The sequence below is a fragment of the Mus pahari genome, chromosome 15 (genome assembly GCF_900095145.1).
Source record: "Mus pahari chromosome 15, PAHARI_EIJ_v1.1, whole genome shotgun sequence".
NCBI lineage: Eukaryota > Metazoa > Chordata > Mammalia > Rodentia > Muridae > Mus > Mus pahari.
In genome coordinates this window covers 15616535-15636608 of record NC_034604.1, presented here as the reverse complement: position 1 = coordinate 15636608, position 20074 = coordinate 15616535, and the positions used below count along the sequence as shown (strand labels likewise).

The window sequence follows — 20074 nt, the reverse complement described above, 5'->3', positions numbered from 1 at the left end:
TGTAAATGTACCACAGTTTCTGTATCCATTCCTCTACTGAGGGACATCTGGGTTCTTTCCAGCTTCTGGCTATTATAAATAAGGCTGCTGTGAACATAGTGGAGCATGTGTCCTTATTACCAGTTGGAAGATCTTCTGGGTATATGCCCAGAAGAGGTATTGCTGGATCTGCCCGTAGTACTATGTCCAATTTTCTGAGGAACCACCAGACTGATTTTCAGAGTGGTTGTACAAGCTTGCAATCCCAGAAGTGAAACCACCAAGTCCCTCAGCCTAGGAACATGGTTACAAATACTGAAGTGTTAAAATGAAACATAGACCAAAGACACTGGGGTACCTTGGCATAAGACTAAAACCCCCAAACTGGAATTGGGCGTCGCATGAAAAGATTCTAAAGATGATAAATACCAGGATTACGTTTTTTTTGTTGTTGTTGTTTTTTGGTTTTTCGAGACAGGGTTTCTCTGTGTAGCCCTTGCTGTCCTGGAACTCACTCTGTAGACCAGGTTGGCCTTGAACTCAGAAATCCGCCTGCCTCTGCCTCTTGAGTGCTGAGATTAAAGGAGTGTGTCACCATGCCTGGCTATTATGTTCTATTCTTAAACATGGTTGTACAACTGACTGTCACAGCAGATAATCTAGACTTCAACTTGAGTCTAGATGAACAATGTAATTATAGGATTGTTTAATGGAATTTTTACTACCTGCATCTGGCTTTCATCTCCTCAGAATACACAGTGCCTTCTCAATTAAATATATTTTTCATTACTCTTATGTCAAACGTTATAGGTTCTGTATAGTAGTAATATAATAGTCAAATACAAGATAATCTCTAAATTTCCTGTAGGAATATACAAGGCTTTATTTTTAATGTTTCAGCACTGCTTTAGAACTCTAAAGCAAGAATTGGGGGAAGTCTCCTACTGGCTTTAACCTATGGGACTTCTTAAGCTCTCACCAAAATGAAGGAATTCGTGTATGAGTATCATACAGCGTCATGCTTTTGGGCACCAGACAAAAACTGAAGTTTTTTTTTTTTTTCCTAATTAACAATCTGACTTGAGAATATATCTTATTCTCATTTCAGCTTCAGAAATGATAATATAATTCAGGAGACACTGGAAAACAGCGAGGCTTTGACTTTTAGATTTATATTATAATGGAAATGCTATGTAGTCCTCTTATTTTAAAATTAAAAGTTATTCAATTTTTCTCTAAAAATCACAAAAATAGAGCAAGTATGATTGATATTTGTATATATATATGCAATGCTTGCAAGAGCTGAATATTAATCATGTGATTTTTCTTTACTTGAAAGGGACTGGAATATGCATGACCCAGCAGTGGATCTGAAAGCCACGTTTTCCCTTGATGACTTTCTTATCCTTTTGCTTTTGTATGGCAAAGTACTTTTGTCCTTTATTTGCCACTAATGCTTATGATAAAAAATTAAATTACTGTTCATCCCTGCAATATGTTTTCCTCAGAGGGTCTCTGCTGAAGAACAAACGTTTAAAAGAGGACGTGGGAGGCTTAGTTGTATACACAGCCTTGCTATATTATTCATTGCAATGCATTTTTAATGCTAGAGAAAGAAAAATAAAATGTATGCTAATTTCTAGGGTGAGTCTGGCAGTGATGGAAGGCTGTGATGCGTCTGAGGCTGGGATGGGAGCTCCTAAGACAACAAGGAGCCTGCTCTCCTTCAGATTCTGGGATTCTTTTTTTTTTTTTTTTTCCTCATCAGGAAGGAAGCTAGCAAGGTCTTAAGACATCATTGTTGACTAGCTAATTCATCTTGGTCTTCCTAGATCACAGGGTCAAGATTATGAAAATGATAACATGGCAGAACAAAAGAGGGCTTGCAAAAATCGTTCAGTGGACAAAGCTTTGGCAGGCAAATATGAGGACAAGAGTTCAAATTTCCAGGAAACACATGAATAAAAATCCAATGTGGAAGCCCACATCTGTAATCCCAAAATATGTAACAAAGGTAGAGGATGTCATCTGGGAACAGTAAGAAACAGAAAAGACATTATCAGTTACAGTCTTTTTTTTTTTTTTTTTTTTTTTTTGGTTTTTTGAGACAGGGTTTCTCTGTACAGCCCTGGCTGTCCTGGAACTCACTTTGTAGACCAGGCTGGNTGTAGACCAGGCTGGCCTCGAACTCAGAAATCCGCCTGCCTCTGCCTCCCAAGTGCTGGGATTAAAGATGTGTGCCACCACCACCCGGCATCAGTTACAGTCTTAACTTTAGATTTCCTGGCTACCAGAGCTTTGGGGAAAATTTTCAGGTGTAAAGTGTGCAATTAGTAGGTGTTTGCAATGAATTTATGAAATTCTTGGGCAAATGGATGTATCTGGAGGATATCATCCTTAGTGAGGTAGCCATAGCAGCTTAAATGGACAGATAAACTGGCCCCAGAGCTGAAAGTTCACACTGGAAATTTCTCAGGGAATACTTATAAAATCTAAAATCACAAACTCTACAATGAGTTCATACACAGGTGCTGGAAGTGCTGCCCAGTGGTTGGCCCTTACTCAAGCCATTTTAGACCTAACAGGTCATATGGACCTTCAATTTGATGGGTTCTAAGTGAAACTTATGGTTGTGAAATTTCTTTTTTTTTTCTTTTTCTTTTTCATTTCTTTTTTTTTTTCTTTTACTCTGCTGAAAGTTTTTAATAAATTTACTAACGATCCCATTTTGTGGTCACTTAAGTATACAACCATATCATCTGTGAATAGCGATTGTTTGGCTTCTTCCTTTTCAATCTGTATCTCCTTTAGTTGTCTTATTGTTCTGGCTAGGACTTCAAGTACTATATTGAAGAGAAAGGGAGAATGTGGACAGCCTTGACTTATTTTTGTTTTTTATTTTCTTTTTGCTGGGGGGCATTACAAGGGCAGAAGGTAGATATGAAAGCACAGGGAGATGAGTGGGATTGGGGGGCATAAAGAGAATTAATAGAAAGTAAAATGAAAAAGAAAATAAACATACTTCTAAGGGATAATAATAAAATAAAATGCAATAAAATCAAAAAAATATCCGATACGTGAGAACCAGACAAAACAGAAAGAAAAGAGTCCAAGAAAAGGCATAAGAAAGAGATGTAGATGCAGAGAACTGCTTGTATGCACCCTCAAATCACTAACCTGATAGTGATACGATATACACAGTAGACCTGTAAGAAACAAAGAGAAAAATATATGTTATAAAATAAAATATAAAATAAAAATAAAGTAAAACAAGATAAAAAGTAATGCTATGCCATGATATTAGGAGCCAAGGAACCTCCAAATATGTTGTTGAGTTTGCTTTCTGTTCACCTTCCTCTGTTGAACATGGAGCAACCTTTAAAATAGTTTGTTGTCCCAGTTATAATCTCAGAGGATACTGCAAGTGGTTATCTACTGGAGACAAGATGAAATCAACAAGTAGTTTTGATTTGCATTTCCCTGATGGCTAAAGTTGTTGATTACTTGTTTAAGTTTTCTCATCCATTTGCATTTTCTCTTTTGAGAATTCTGTTTAGATCTGTACCCCACTTTTAAATTGGGTTGTTTGTTTTCTTGATATCTGTACTGGTTAGTTTTGTGTCAACTTGACACAGACTGGAGTTATCACAGAGAAAGGAGCTTCAGTTGGGGAAATGCCCCCACAAGATCCAGCTGCAAGGCATTTTCTCAATTAATAATCAAGGGGAAAGATATCCTTGTGGGTGGTGCCATCTCTGGGCTGGTAGTCTTGGTTCTATAAGAGAGCAGGCTGAGCAAGCCAGTAAGGAACACCCCTCCATGGCTCTGCATCAGCTCCTGCTTCCTGACCTGCTTGGATTAGAGTCCTGACTTCCTTGGTGATGAACATCAGTATGGAAGTGTAAACTGAATACACCCTTTCCTCCCCAACTTGCTTCTTGGTCATGATGTTTTGTCCAGGAATAGAAACCCTGACTAAGACTATATCCAATCATTTGAATTCTTTATATACTTTAGATATAGTCCTCAATTGGATATACAGCTGGTAAAAGTCTTTTTGTCTGAATGATGGTGTTCTTTCCTGTGCAGAAGCTTTTCAGTTTCGTGAGGTCCCATTTATTAATTGTTCTTCTTAGTGCCTGTGCCTATTCCATTCTGTTCATAAACACTTCTCTTGTGCTGATGCATTCAGGGATATTCCCCACTTCCTATTGTCAGGTCAGCATTTCTGGCTTTATGTTGAGGTCATTGGTCTGTTTGGACAAGAATTTTGTGCAGCATGAGTATGGGTCTGTTTGCATTCTTCTACATGCAGATATCCAGCATCACTTTTTGAAGATGCTGCCTTTAATCCCCAAGTGTATAATTTTGGCTTCTTTATAAGAAAAATATTAGGCTCATTTTTAGTTTCAAGCCATGTACTTTGGCCACCAACATGTTGACGTTGTCAAAGGCAAGTTTTAACATGATAGCCAGGAATAAAAGTATTCCTAGGACAAAAAGGGTAGCATGATCAAGCCATATACGACATCTTTGAAGCTTGACCAAGATGGAGATACTGAACTCAGGCCATGAATAATTTTATCAGCAATATCTGCATCATCAGTGCTCAGCAGGTGAGGATTCTTTAAATTCATAATCTCACTATGCAAAGTTAAATCATCCAGAGAGGCGTTGGAGTTATATGCCAAACACCTTGCAAGTGTCTTTGAACTTTTTCCCAATTATAGTGATTATCACTGCAAATTTTAGAGGTAACATAAAGCCATTGGTATTTGGCATGACACTAGATATGGCTTCTTTCTCTTAAAGTATAAACCTCCCTAATAATTTGAATAGTATCAATAAAGAGCATCAATTCATTGTTTCAAATGCCTATCTAAATCCTCTTGAATACTCAGAACATTAGCAACATATTTTGCTAAGTGATTAACAAAAGTAACTGTCTTAACTTCTTGTGTCAAAGCAGTTGCAGCAGTGGTGCTAGGTATCGATGCAATTAAAGCTGCTGTACTAGCAATAGTCAAGTTCTCTACCCTCTTGCTTCTGCATAAAACCTGATTCCTATCTTCCAGTACTTGCAAGTTTTTCAGAATACCAAAGTTCTGTAATACTCACAGGCAATTAAACCAAAGCTAAAAATGAAACCCCAGACAGAGTTATTAACAGGCTGGTAGCCAATGATGGGTAAGTTCTGCACAGAGTCTTACCAACCTAAGACAGAATGGCATTGCTTTTGATAAGGCTTATTCCACAGCAGGTAAGGAAGGCATTCTTGTCAGAACCCCTAAGACAGGTGCAGTTTTGTTTAAGAAATAATAAAGGGGGAGATGTGGAGAGCCTTTGAGGGGCTGCTTGGCAGGAACCTGACAATGGCCAAGGACAAGGGCGTGACAAAGAAATAAGTTCAGGCCTGAATGAATCTGACATTAGGGCATGGGAAGGAACTAAGTTCAGTCAAGAATCTAATTTTAGGGTGGAATAAAGAAATAGGCTTCAGGTATGAATATGACTTTGGGCTAGGACTTGGAAGTAGTTCAGATATCTTTATCATCCTGATGAGCCCTTAGAAACAGTGACCACAGGAGTTACCATGGGACTTTGTTTATTATATTGCTTCTTCCTTGACTATTTGTGTTTATTGTCTTGCTTGTTCCTCATTGTACTACTCGCTCTTAATACTTGCATGTAATTAAAATGGAATAAAAGCTGATTGGGAAAAAAATAAACATGCCTCAGCCTCAGAACTGGCTAGGGTCATGCTACAAAAAAAAATAAGGAAAGGAAGAAAGAAAGAAAGAAAGAAAGAAAGAAAGAAAGAAAGAAAGAAAGAAAGGAAGGAAGGAAGGAAGAAGGGAAGGAAGAAAGGAAGGAAGAAAGACAGAAAGAAAAACATTAGGAATCTATTGGTATGGGGGTTTATATCTGCATCTTCAGTTTAATTTCATCAAACAACATATCTGTTTTTAAGCCAATATTATGCTGTTGAATTACCATAACTCTGTATTTTAATTTGGACATTAGGAAGGGTAACACCTTCTATAGTTCCTTTATAGTTTTATGATTGTTTTTTCTATCCTGAATGTTTCATGTTCTTCTATGAAACTAAAATTATTTCAAGATATGTGAAGAATTGCAGAAATTTTGATGGAGATCACATTGAATCTGTAGACTGCTTTTGGCGTGATTGCCATTTTTACTTTATTAATCCTACCTATGAGCATGGGAGATCTTTTCCTCGTCTGTTATTGTCTTCAAGCTCTTTCCTCAAAGGCACATTTCCTAAAGTATTTATTATATAGATCTTTCATATACTTTGTTAGAATTACCCTAAGATAATTTATATTATTTGTGGCATTGTGAAAGGTGTTCTTTGCTGGGTTGTTTCTCAGCATGTTTATCATTTGTATTTTGAAGGGTTACTGATTTTTGTGAATTAATTTTGTATCCAGTTCCATTTATGAAATGTCAGCTGGAGGAATTTCCCTGTAAATATATCAGAGTCACTTATGTATATTATCATAAAATCTGAAAATACAGATATTTTGACTTCTTCCTTCCTATTTTGTATCCCCTCGATCTACTTCAGTTATATTATTGCTCTAGCTAAAAAGTTGAAACACTATATTAAATAGATATGGAGAGAGTGAAGAACCTTGACGTGCATCTGATTTTAGTGGAATTGCTTTGAGTTTCTCTCCATTTAAGTTGATGTTGGTTATGTGCTTAGGGTCAACTGCATCATTATCTTGAAGTATGTCCTTGCGTCCCCAATCTCTCCAGTACTTTTATCATGGGGGGGGGGGGGTTACTGGATTTTGCTAAAGCACTTTTCTGCATCTAATTTATTCCTTTTATTTTCTTGGATATGGTTAACCTCTTAGACTGGATTTTTCCTCACAGAGCCTTCTGTAGGGCTAGAATGTGAGATATTGCTTACATTTTGTTTTATATCAGAATGTCTTTTTTTCTCCATCTATTTTGATGTAAAATTTTGCTGAATACAGTGTTCTGGGCTTGCATTTGTGGTCTGTAGGACATTTGTTCAGGCCTTTCTGGCTTTTAGAGTCTCCATTGAGAAGTCAATTGTTGTTCTAATGATTCTGTATGTTATTAGGCTTCCCCCTACCCCTGCAGCTTTTTTTTTCCTCTTTTTTTATTGGATATTTTCTTTATTTACATTTTAAATGTTTTCCTCTTTCCAGGTCTCCCTGTCAGAAGCCCTCTATGCCACTGCCCCAACCCCTTGCCTCTATGTGGGTGTTTCCCCACCCACCCACTCCTGTCTTCCCATCCTGGCATTCCCCTACATGGGGGCATCGAGCACCCTCAGGCCCAAAGGCCATTCCTCCCACTGGTGTCCAACAGGACCATCCTCTGCCACAGATGAGGCCTGAGCCATGGGTCCCTCCATGTGTACTCTTGATTGGTGGTCCTATCCCCAGGAGCTCTGGGCACGGTGGGTTCTGGCCAGTTGACACTATTCCTCCCCCCATGGGGCTGCAACCCCTTCAGCTCCTTCAGTCCCTTCTCTAACTTCTCCTTCAGGGACCCTGCCTGCTCAGTCCAATGGTTGGCTGTAAGCATCCACCTCTGTCAGAGCCTTTCAGGTGACAGCCATATCAGCAAGCACTTCTTGGCATCCACAATAGTGTCTGAACTTGGTGACTATATGGGATGGATTCCCAAGTAGGACAGGCTCTGGATGGCCTTCCTTCAGTCCCTGCTCCACACTTTGTCTCCATATTTCCCCTTGTGAGTATTTTGTTCCTCATTCTAAGAACCACTGAAGCATCCACACTTTGGTCTTCCTGAGTGAGGTATCTCAGTCACAAAAGAACACACACAGTATGCACTCAAATGTTTGGAATACCCAATATTCAATTCACAGACCATATGGACCCCTGCAGCTTTTAATAGTTTTTGTTCTGTACGTTTTTTGGTTTGATTATCATGTGCTGAGAGCAATGTTGTTTCTGGCTCAATCTATTTGTTGTTCTGTATGCTTCTTGTAACTTTATAGGCATTTCTTTGTTTAGGTTAGGAAAATTTCTTCTAAAATTTCATTGAAAACATTTTCTGTGATTTTGACCTGGGTTTCTTCTCCCTCATGTATTCCTGTGATTCTAAGATTAAGGCTTTTTATATTTTTCTAGGTGTTTTGTTCCAGGAATTTTTTGGATTTAGCATTTTCATTGACTGACGTATGGATTTTTTCTATTGTATCTTCTATGCCTGTTCATATGTTGTATTCTGTTGGTAAGGTTTGTCTCTAAATTTTTTAAACAATTTATTTATTTACATCAAACTCTCCCCCCTTCCAGGTACTCCTCAGAGACCCTTTCCCATATTCTCTCCTCTTCTTCTCTGAGATGGTGGTCTCCCTGCTAGGTATAACCCCCACTCTGGTGCCTCAAGTCTCTGCCAGGGAATGAACATCCTCTCTCACTCTCACTAAGGTTAGATAAGGCAGTCCTGTTGGGGAACAGATACTACTGTCAGGCTACAGTGTTAGAGAGATCTTCTGCTCTAGTTGTTGGGGGGTCCAAATGAAGATTGATCTGCATGTCTGCTACATATGTGCAGGGGGCCTCTTTCCAGCCATGACTCATGGCTCAATCTCTGAGAGCTCCCAGAGGTCCAGGTTAGTTGACTCTTTTGGTCCTCTGTGGGGTTCTAATCCTCTTCAGGGATTTCAATCCTCCCCCCACCCAATCTTCCACAAGAGTCCCTGACCTCTGTCCAATGTTTGGCTGTGGCTATCTACATCTATTTCAGTGAGCTGCTGGGTAGACCTATCAGAGGACAGTTATGCTAGACATTTGTCTGCCAGCATAACAGAGTGTCATTAATAATGTTAGGGATTGGTGTTTGTCCATGGGATGGGTTTTAAATTGGGCTGGTTATTGATTGGCCATACCCACAATCTCTGGTCTATCTTTGCATTTCTTTTAGACAGGTCAAACGTTTTGTGTGTGGACTGGCATCCTTATTCTTTTACTAGGTATCCTTTTATGATTATCATTTACAGAATAATTCATATACCTGAATGTCATTGCCTCTGCCCAAACCATAGTCAGAGAAACACAAAGATCAGAACTTGAGGTCAGATAATGAGTCCAGGCAAAGAAAACACCCATTAACAATGAGAAACAAGACAAGGTATAAAGACTAAGAGTAGGCACCAATTCACTCTTCTTGCTCTTGAGAAATTAAATGACATCTATTCATTGTTGTCTGTGTATATATGTAGTAGACCTAGGACTAAACACATTGAAGGTACCCAGTGTTTAACTGCCACATTTGGAACAATGAATATTACCCTTGAATTTCAAGGTTGGTAAGTAATTTGTTCACAACCAGAATGACAGGGAGTGTGCCTTGGACCTTAGGAGACTCATTACTTATCTATCACTGTGCTGACTGCTCATTTCATGAACACAGTACTTTATTTCTAAGATTTTGTATGATATGTGACTTCCTTATCATAGTTAGTGACAAAGTATAGAGGCAAGGTCTTAAATATGTGCATTTTCTATATTATTTTATGTTCTTATATAATCTTATTCTGGAGACAATCAATTTAAAAGTGTAGACATGTAACCAATTTTATGGTTGAGTTCTTTATTTTCTTTGTATGCAATCTATAAGAAACTATTCTTTCATTTAAATGCTAATTGTATTCACACATGTGGCTAAAAATATTAAACATAACAGAAAAATTTATTATCACAGCTCCTTGCTTGTCTCACTCTCCAGAGTAATTTTCAAAAGTGAACACAGCTTCAGGGATTTTTAAAAATTTATTTATTTATTTATTTATTTATTTATTTATTTATTCAATGTATATGAGTGATCAGTCTCCATGCATACTTAGAAGAGGGAATTAGATTCCGTTACAAATGGTTGTGAGGTATCATGTGGTTGCTAGGAATTAAACTTGGGACCTCTTGAAGAATAGCTGTCTCTCTAGTCCATTTTTTAAAAACTGTCTTTGAAAATTTATTTATTATTTTTTAAATGTAGGAATGCTTTGTCTGCATATATACCTACATGATAGAAGAGAGCATTAGATCCCTATATAGTTGGTCGTGACCACTGTCTCATTGGTGGCTGGAACTCGAGCTCAGGAACCCAGAAGCGTAGCCATGTTCTTAAACACTGAGCCATCTCAACAGCCAGTGGCAAATATTTTTAACCATAGGCATTTTAAACTTATATTTTTCATATTAAAAATTATTTATATTATATTTTTTAAATTCTAAATTATACTTTATTTATTTACATCTATCTATCTATCTATCTATCTATCTATCTATCTATCTATCTATCTATCATGTGTCCCTCTTTATGTGTGTGTGTGTGTGTGTGTGTGTGTGTGTGTGTGTATGCTCATGCCATTATGACACACATATTGAGATCAGAGAATGGCTTTGTAGAGTCAGTTCTTGGCTTCTACCATGTGGCTTGGCAGCAAGCACCTTTATCTTCTGAACCATCTTACAAACTCTTGATTCTTAACATTAGGCTTGTGGTTGGACTCAATGCTATAGTGGAATCTGATTCTTGTTTTATGCACACAATACTAAGCCCTATGAATATGCTCATCGGGATCCCTGTGTGCCTTCTTCATCTTGTTTCTGTACATTCCACCCTCCTCTTCCTTTTTCTTCCATGTTTCTTTCCTTTACTCTTTTGTTTTTTTCACTGAGATTTTTGGTTCCCTCTATTTTCTCTGTATCTTCTGGAGTCTCCTTGTTTATTCTTGTTTTCTTATCTGGACTCTGTTCTAGTAAGGTCTGATGAGTACTCCTTAGATATTCATCATAAAAATGAGGAAATATAGAATAGCTAAATGTTCTTACTCCACTTTTATATTTTAAAGACATAAACATTCTTATTTGCATATCATGTATGAAGTCACATCTGTGCCATGAACATTTAGGGCTCTGCTGCCAGCCTGTGTTCTCTCTGATAAGAATGGACCACTTTGCTAGGCAGTGGTGCTGAACACCTTTAATCTCAGCACTTGGGACGCAGAGGTAGGCGGATTTCTGAGTTGGAGGCCAGCCTGTTCTACAGAGTGAGTTCCAGCACAGCTAGGAATACACAGGGAAACCCTGCCTCAAAAAAACCAAAAATAAATAAATAAATAAATAAATAAATAAACAAACCAAAAAAGGGAGAAAAAGAAGAGGAAGAAGAAGGAGGAGGAGGAGGAAGAGAAGGAGGAGAAGGAGGAGAGGGAAGAGAAGGAGGAGGAGGAGGAGGAGGAGGAGGAGGAGGAGGAGGAGGAGGAGGAGGAGGAGGAGGAGGAGAAGGAGAAGGAGAAGGAGAAGGAGAAGGGGAAGGAGAAGGAGAAGGAGAAGGAGAAGGAGAAGGAAGAGAAGGAGATGACGAATGGACCACTTTGCTTCTGCTGAGTGGCTCTTCTTCCTTTCACACTGATGTTTTCAAGTGAATGGCTTGAGGAGTGGCCGTGTGTGTTACACACCTAGGAAACTAATCCTGATCAATTGGCTAGAAATGCATGTTCATCTTAAACAACTGACTAAACACACTTGGTACCAGCCTAGGTATTGATTGTTTCTTGGTTTGATGGACAGGCAAGTAAGTTTGTTGGTTCTAGGGCATAGGTCCTAGAGAATGTGGTCTCCAGCTGTGAGCAAATATCTTGTTAGGATGTGTTGCTGGGTTGGTGGTACAGACTGAGCCAGAAACTGTGAAGTGATCAGTTTCTAGAGACAGAGGTCAAGTCTCTGATCAATTGCATTCAAAGCCTGAAGGTTTCTTTATTGTGTAAACAAGTCTTTTCTTATTAAGCAAGCCTGAGCCTAGGTTTCTATTATGCTGCCCAAAAGAGTCCTTTATAATTGTGGCATATTTACAATGGCTGCAGAACCTTCTATGTAGCACCTGCTGACAGCTTGAATCAATGTCATCCTTTCCAGCTGGACTCCTAGAAGCATCTGACTGTTATGCCTTATAAAGTTTAGCAAAGGAGACATTGAGCTCTGTTTTAAAGCAGTCAGCAACTTCCATATTCTTTGTCTTTGCACATCTGTCTTCGGAACTCTGGATTGCTGTGGAAAAATTCAACAGCTCTGGTGTTGCTACGCTGAAGGGACCATGAAAATTCTCATTGGAAAATCATCCTGCCTATGGTAGTCTTTTACCCCAGGCATTGATATGTGAGTGAATCTACCTTTGGGATCTCCAGTTCAACCTGCCCATTTGAGACTCACTTGCCTGGAGAAATAAGTTGTCAGCCATGGCTGTGTGACCTTGTTATGGTTTTGTGGTCTTTGTGATCTGTGGAATGAATTTAGACAAAACAGAGGATATTATAGAAGTCAGGCTGCATTTATTATGGAATTGTGAGCCACTCTCAAGCAGGACATTATGTAACGCCAAAGGGGCCGTTGTACAGAGCTTCAGGTAGGCTGTATACTATTTCTGAAGTCTCAGGAGCAGGAGTTTTTCTTATCAGAAAAACCTCCTTATAGAAGACAGCAGTAGTCTTGCAGTCCTTTGGGTAGTTCAGAAAGTTGTATTTCCAACTAGGGCCAGAAATATGGTTCAACTCCCATTCAGATCCCATATTTTTTGACCCATACTCACACAATAAGACATATTAAAAAGAAATAAGGAATAAAATAAAATCTATTAAACAGCCATAAATTACCAAGAGAAATTACTGTTTCATAACAGATCTCAAAAAAGTCCACTTCCTATACTTCTTCCACTTTTGTCTGACTTGTGGTCACCTTTTCATGTCATAGTTTAGTTGGGATGACTCAGTCTTCTTTTAAGTATCAATTTTTTTCCAGTGTTTTTCACCTGGAAAATTAATATGCTGTGAGAGACATAAGAGAAGAGGTCGTTATTGCTGTGATGGAGAAGTTTTTCATCAGTGGGTTTGAAGCTGGGTTGTATTTAATGAGACTCATGGAGATGTCAGTATGCATTCATGAACTGAAATCTCAACTCCCAAATACTGACTGAATTTTTGACTCATATTTTTATTAGAAAAACTAATATAGTCATTGTTTTAATCTACCATGTTTTAAGATAGTATGTTCTACAGTAATGTATAATTAGAGAGTAGATTTTTATAATTTCTTAGAATTCATTTATTTAATTAACTTTTGCGGATATATATATATATATATATATATATATATATATATATATATTCAGGAAGTGTTGAATAGGGAAAAATAAACTTTCCCAGTAGGACAACAACAAATGAACAGAAGTGGTTTATAGATGAGAGGTGAAAATGGATGTTTTTATTTCAAGATGGGACCTGTATCTCAGTGCTTTTCTATTATTGCAATTTTAATAAAATGACCTATCCTAACTGTTCTTTGGCATTAGTAAGGGATGTTGTACCTAGTACACACGATAGACTTGTATATGCACACATGTGCTTGAAAGCATGACAGGTCACAAATAGTCATACAAAGTTTAAGGCAATGTTTAAAATTTATTATTATTATTATTATTATTATTAATTTTTCTTTTTTATACTCCAGATTTTATTCCCTTCCTGGTCCACCCTCTGACTGTTTCACATCCCATATTTCCTTCCCACCCCCCCTGACTCCAAGAGGTTGTCCCCACTTCCACCCCTACCAGATTTCTAAATTCCCTGGGGCCTCCAGTCCCTTGAGGGTTAGGTGCATCTTATTTGACTAAACCCAGACCCCGCAGTCCTCTGCTGTATATGTGTTTGGGGCCTCATATCAGCTGGTGTATGCTGCCTGGTTGGAGATCTGGTATGACCATATGCCTAAATTCACACAGATAATGTTTGCATCATGAAGACATTAGCAAAAAGGGATTTCTACTCTAAATAGCACCATTTATATTTTTTCTGTCAAAAGATATGTAGCTCCCATGCAAAATGATGTTTGTGTTGGAAAACAATTTCCAATTATTGCTAAGGAAATGCCAATTACAAAAGAAGAAAAGGAGAAATAATGTATGTGCAGGGATAAAATGATTAATTCTAGTGGGTAAACCTACTGGGGTAAAATGTGAGACTGACTGGAAGGGTGCTGAAGTGGATTGAACCTGTGACTCTACCCTCAGGGAGCATATGCTGATATTGTTCCATAAGGGCAATGGGAGCAGAGATGACAAATGTCGGTTTGGAAGCCCCGTGAGCAGGAACGGTGAATGATCCCCTTCTGTAGGGAGATCAACTTTACTTGGGGTGATTCAAGGCTTTTATCATTTGGGGGATTAGAAGTAGGAACTCAAAGATGGGCTAAGGTCATAGACTGAAGGCTTAGGGTACTGAAATGCCTCATTCGCATGGGGAAGCATTTCAGGAATTTCCTGCGCTAACTGAATGGGTTCTTATCAGGAGAGAGGAAGTTGGGTCTCTAAAGCTATGTGGCATCATTCTGTGGGTAGAGAGAGGTATGAGGGTTTTTGAACTTCCCAGACAAGGTCAGAAAAGGAGAAAGCCCTGCCAATGAAGGGAGTCCTCCATATTGTTTCGAGCCTCGAAGGCTATCAGACAATGGTAGTCTTGAACCTCAAAAAGTTTTCCCACAGTATCCTAGACATTGTGGCTTAGAGGACGTAAGTTCAAATTCAGCACTAGTATCTAATTAGTAGCTTTGGTTTTGGTCACATATCTGAATCTTCTACATACCATTATAGTACGATCTTTTTTCCCTTCTGTTTTGTGTATGATAGACAAACTGTTGTAAAAGTAACCAATAAAAATGTGAATGGCACATGTGATGGGTCATCTTCATTGTCAACTTGACTAAATTCTCAATCACTATGGAACACACCTCTGGGTATATGATGATGAAGGTATTTATAGGAAGGTTTACCTTGAATGGGGTCAGCACCACATGGACTGGGGTAGCTAATGAAATAAAAAAGTGGAAAGCAAATTGAGCTGCCCAGCACTCATGGCTCCTTGCTTCCCAACTAAATGTGCATTTTTACTACAAACTTAACACTCTAGTCTTCATGTTTTCCTTGTCATGGAGGACTATATCTGTTCAAATATTAATCCGAAAAAACTCTTCCTCTTTTAAAATTCTAATTGATTAGTTATTTCATCACAATAATGAGATAAGCAAATAGTAGTGTAATAATGTAGAAAAATCTATAATGTGGCAAAAGTAGTACTTTAATAGGTTGAAGCAGACAGAAATTTCTTCTGCTAGAAAGCACTGACCTGTTACAGGCTGCAGACATGGAGATCAATCATTGTCCTTAAGCTTTCCCCTGGAGTTCTATTCCAGGTGATCCTGGAATAACAGGGTCTCAGGATGCAGAAACCTGCACAGAAGAGTATCTGTGATGCCAGGCTGTGCCTTCCCCCAAGCCTTGAGCAGGCTGGCTCAGACTTGGTTTGCCATAGTTGCTCTCTCACTTAGGGTGGAGTCTTCCCATCTAGGTAAAGTCTTTTATCTGCCACCTCTGCAGCTTCCTGTGAGAAGCTACCTGCTGAGCAGCTGAGTTTGTTTTCCTAACAGCTCTTGACAAAGCCACCATGAGATCCTGGCCTGGTGGGGGGTCGGTTCCCCCACCCCACCCCTTTATAAGCTCAGACTCATAAGTAAACCTTGGGCCTTGATCAGAGAGCTTTGTCTTGGCTCTTATTTCTCTCACTGACTTTCTCATCCAACCCCATCTTTCCTTTCAGGAACCCAGTATCTAGTGGCTACACCTGGCTGTTCCCTAGAGAAGAAGAGGTCACTAGCTGAGCACAGTTAAGCCCCTCAGCAATGACATCAGTAACTATTCCTTTGATAAATAAGGACTTCTTTAAATGAGAAAATGAGTCCTACCATGGCTAACCACACTGTATCTCAGCCTATTAAGATTGATTGATTATGCATATCATCTGCCATACTCTTATTTGATTCTTTCTCTAGGGAAGCCTAGAACACATGGGCTCAGAACCACTGGATGACTTTGTTCCTTTTTCCAGTATGGCCATTTGATTTCTACGATTATTTCTTTTTTAACTAACACATATTAGGGGTGAGTTTCTGAGCCTAGCTTTTTTTTTTTTTTCTTTTTCAGATTCCAACCAGGCCTTTTCCCTAAAGCTTCTAATAATAAGATTATATTTTCTAGTTATGTGTTCATAAGGTGACCGTTAGAAAAACAAACAAACAAAACTGTAAATTCATGCCATATAATACCCTCTGCATCTCTCCAGCACTATGAAATCAATTATTTTTACAAAGGTAAAGGGACAGGCCATCATTCACAAAGCTTCAAATTTAGTTAAAAAGTAATTTAAGATCATATGAAAGGAAAATTATTTCAATACAGTGGAAATGTAATAAAGCTAGAGGTGTTTGCTTAATTATTCTCAGGTGTTTTATAAATGTTAAATGCTGGTTTATCTTCAGAGTGATAATTACAAGCTTCCCGGTTGTTCAGGGAATGTCACAGTCAGAACTTCTCCCTCTCTTTCCTTGTCACAAAGCAGTTTTCCATAACATCCTTTTAAGTGGCCTCGAGTAACATGATTTATTTTCCTTTGCTGCTTTCTAACTTGGAAGCCAAATCTTCAGTGATCTGATAACTTTGTTTCCCTTTGAAGCCTTTCCAAGTTACTGTCATGAAGAACCTGTCACCACGGCCTCTTTAGGTCTATAGGGCTGAAACAGACATCTGCAAAACAGGCACACATTCATTCCAGACTCTGCATTAGATTCTGCAGTTTATAGGCTAAAAATAATGTATAATCATGTTTTCATTAATCAGTTTTTTTAGCATGTGCCTATGTGTGCTCATGTATGTACAGGTCCATGTTTGTCTTTAAGTATGCATGTGCTTGTGTCAATACCTGTACAGGATGTCAGTCAACCTTAGGCGTCTGTCATCAGATACAAACTATCTTGTTTTGTTTTTTATTTCTTTTCTTTTCTTTTTTTTTTTAATTTTTTAGATGCCTGTACCCTGCAGAAGAATTCAGGATGACTGGCCAATGAACTGCAAAAATTCACCTGTCTTTGTCCCTCCAGTGCTAGAATCAGAAGCATGTCACTGTAGCCAGCTTTCTCACTTGTGTTCCAAGGATCAAACTCAGGTCTCCATGCTTGTATGAGAAATAATTTTACTGACTAAACTCTCTCTTAGGCTTATTAACTAGAATTTAATGGTGTGGAATTACATCTAGATATTTTTTCCAGGCATGGACCACTAAAAACAAAATGCAATCTTATTCCTCCTTTCTATTTGAACCTGTTGAGATAAGATGACAATACAGCACAGATTCTTATGGCACCTTAGAGGATACATGACACCATAACCATGGCAATGAAAGAAGTGGAATGAGAAACTAACAAGGAGATGTATAGTAATAGTAGCTGAGCTATTAACACACCCAAATAGAATGAATAGGTTCACAGGATTCTTATCCAGGATTCTTGCCACTTCTCCCTCTTGTTCCACCTCCATGTGGATGATCCTGGGAGGTGACAAAGCACACAGGAGATGGGTGGTTAATTGAAGGAGGTATGTGTAGTACAGAGTGAAGTTTGCTTGAGTCCATCACCCATGAGGACTGCACTTTTTGAACATGCAGTTCTTTCTTCTGAGTTACTCATGATGCTTTAAGTAAGCACAGTAGTCTCATCTTATTAGTTACTTTTCTATGCCTGCCACAAAATATTATGACCAAAAACCCCTTTAAGAATATTTACTTTTGACTAACAGTTCCATAGGCTAGATATCCATAATTTTGGAAAAACATGGGTCCATTTGAATTAAATTGTTTTTAGGAGCTTGTTAAAAATGAAATATTCAGGGGGAGGGGAAAATGAAATATTCCAGTATTCTATCTACAATATTCTAACTTACTTTAAAAAAAAAAAGAAAACTAGAACCCAAGGATCTATATTTTAAACAAGGTTTTCCTGAAGATTTTCACGGGTGTCTGCAATACATGTAGGACCCATTAGTAATAGTTTCCTTATCTATATAATGAATATTCATAGAGAAAATGAAGTGGAAAATAGGAATGGTAGTCTGATGAGTTTTAGAGAAAGTTTTAGTGTGCAGAAATATCTTGTCAAAGAATTGTGTAACCCATTTTATTCCTAGATTACAAACCTCATTTATTTTTTCCAGATGTGGCTACTTCAGAGGCTCGTTCATGAAAATAAATGAACACACACACAACCTTTACTTTAAAGCAGTGTTTTCCAACCTTCATAATGCTATGATGCTTTCTAAATAGCTCCTCATGTTGTGTTGAACCAACAAGCACTTAATAATTGTAATTTTGCTAAAAGTTGAATATGCAGTATATGTGATATATAAACCTCAAAGGGGTTGCGACCCACAGGTTGAGGACCACTAAAGTTCCTCTAGATAGCTTATTCAAGACCCAAATATGAGTGACTATATTCTAGGAGCACATATTTGGTTTACTTACATAGCATGTTCCAGAATGGTAACAGTTGCAATTTTAATAGGAACAGAATGAAAAAAAGTTATCAATCAAAGTATTTCAGAATTGTATTGGTGAAAACATCAGGTAGGTAGGATATAGAAAAACAGGGTGGTCTCTTTTATAGTTCTGTAATTTGATTCGATGAAATTCTTATTGTTTGGATATGTAGATACTAGTGGTCTGTGCCCACTCCAAAATGATTTACTTAATATGTAGAAGGATTTTTTTATTGTTATCACACAGATTGACAACAAATAAGCATTAAGGGGACTGATGATAACACAAGATAATTCAGCTTCTAATTTATAATGTTCCATTTGACATACTAGTCACTCAGTTAAACTTGTGGAGGATTTAAGAAATGACAATCTTCTTTGCGAACTGCAACTCTTGAGTTAAATAGTTATGCACATTTAAAGAGTTTAAAATATACATAAAAGTTAAGGATATAGCCCAGTAGTAGATCACTTGTGTTTGAGCTTCAGAACCTTAAGAAAAAATGTACACATGTATGTACAAATTCACTGACATTCCTGTCTTCCAGATAAAAAGCCAGAATTACCAGGCTACACTTATGAATGCTGCTTTAAGGACTACATTGCAGTGGAAGTAACTATGTGATTTCTCACACATTGTGAACTCTATCTTGAAACTCATTCATAATTCCATGGTGAGCAGGCTGCCATGTTTGAATGAGTCTCATGAGTGCTTTTAAGAAACTTTTGCTACCAGCCAACATCATTTTATCAGTCATGTGATGAGCTACCTGTAAAAGGGATCCTAAAATTCTAGACAAAACTTTCAGTGACTTTGGATCTGGCTGACACGTTGGCTGAATTTGTGAAGGATCTTGAGCTAGAAGACTCCACAAAACCATTCTTTTTTTTTTTTTTTTTAAAGATTTATTTATTATATGTAAGTACACTCACTGTAGCTGTCTTCAGACACTCCAGAAGAGGGTGACTCCCTCTCGTTACGGATGGTTATGAGCCACCATATGGTTGCTGGGATTTGAACTTGGGACCTTCAGGAGAGAAGTCGGGTGCTCTTACCCACTGAGCCATCTCACCAGCCCCCAGACACTTTCAGAGCCCTGACATGTCACTGTTTATCAGTCACTAACTTTTGGATATGCAAATAACCAGTGACCTTGAGGCAGGACAGAATGATGGGGAAAATTAAGGAAACTAGAATGAGTCTCCTGGCAACTGAGGTCAAGACAGTATGATATAACTGCTAAGTCAGAATTGCCTATAGAGAGAATACATTTTCTTAAAGACATCTCAAGACAGATGTCAAAAACATCACATACAATGTATTCAGTTAGGGCCAGGATACCTGCAGCCTTGAATATTACTATATTAGCATTCATTTCTCATCCCTAACTTTCACAGTGTACCCCATAAAGCCACAGTATGATTTGTTTTATAGAATATTATTTAAGGTAAGGGAAAACACTTCATTTTAAAACTTGCTCAATATTGAAACTGTGATGTTAATTGTGCTCTATGAGGAGTACAACATAGCAGTTATAAAAACTAAGGATGACTCTCTCATGGCTCCTACACCTATGTATTTGGGTCACATGCTATTCTCTTCCTATGTAGCTATTAATCTCAACCCTTAAAAAACCTCACTAATTTTGCT

At 38.1% G+C, this 20074-nt stretch overlaps 1 long non-coding RNA gene across 3 annotated transcripts in view; it reads left to right on the top strand.

The window, feature by feature from the left end:
* Positions 1-17964, top strand: part of LOC115065520 — a 94395-nt gene extending 76431 nt beyond the window's left edge. For all 3 annotated transcript variants that reach the window (XR_003845305.1, XR_003845304.1, XR_003845303.1), the window contains exon 7: positions 16919-17964. This is a non-coding gene — a long non-coding RNA (uncharacterized LOC115065520). The remainder of the gene's footprint in view (positions 1-16918) is intronic.
* The last annotated feature ends 2110 nt before the right edge of the window (positions 17965-20074 follow it).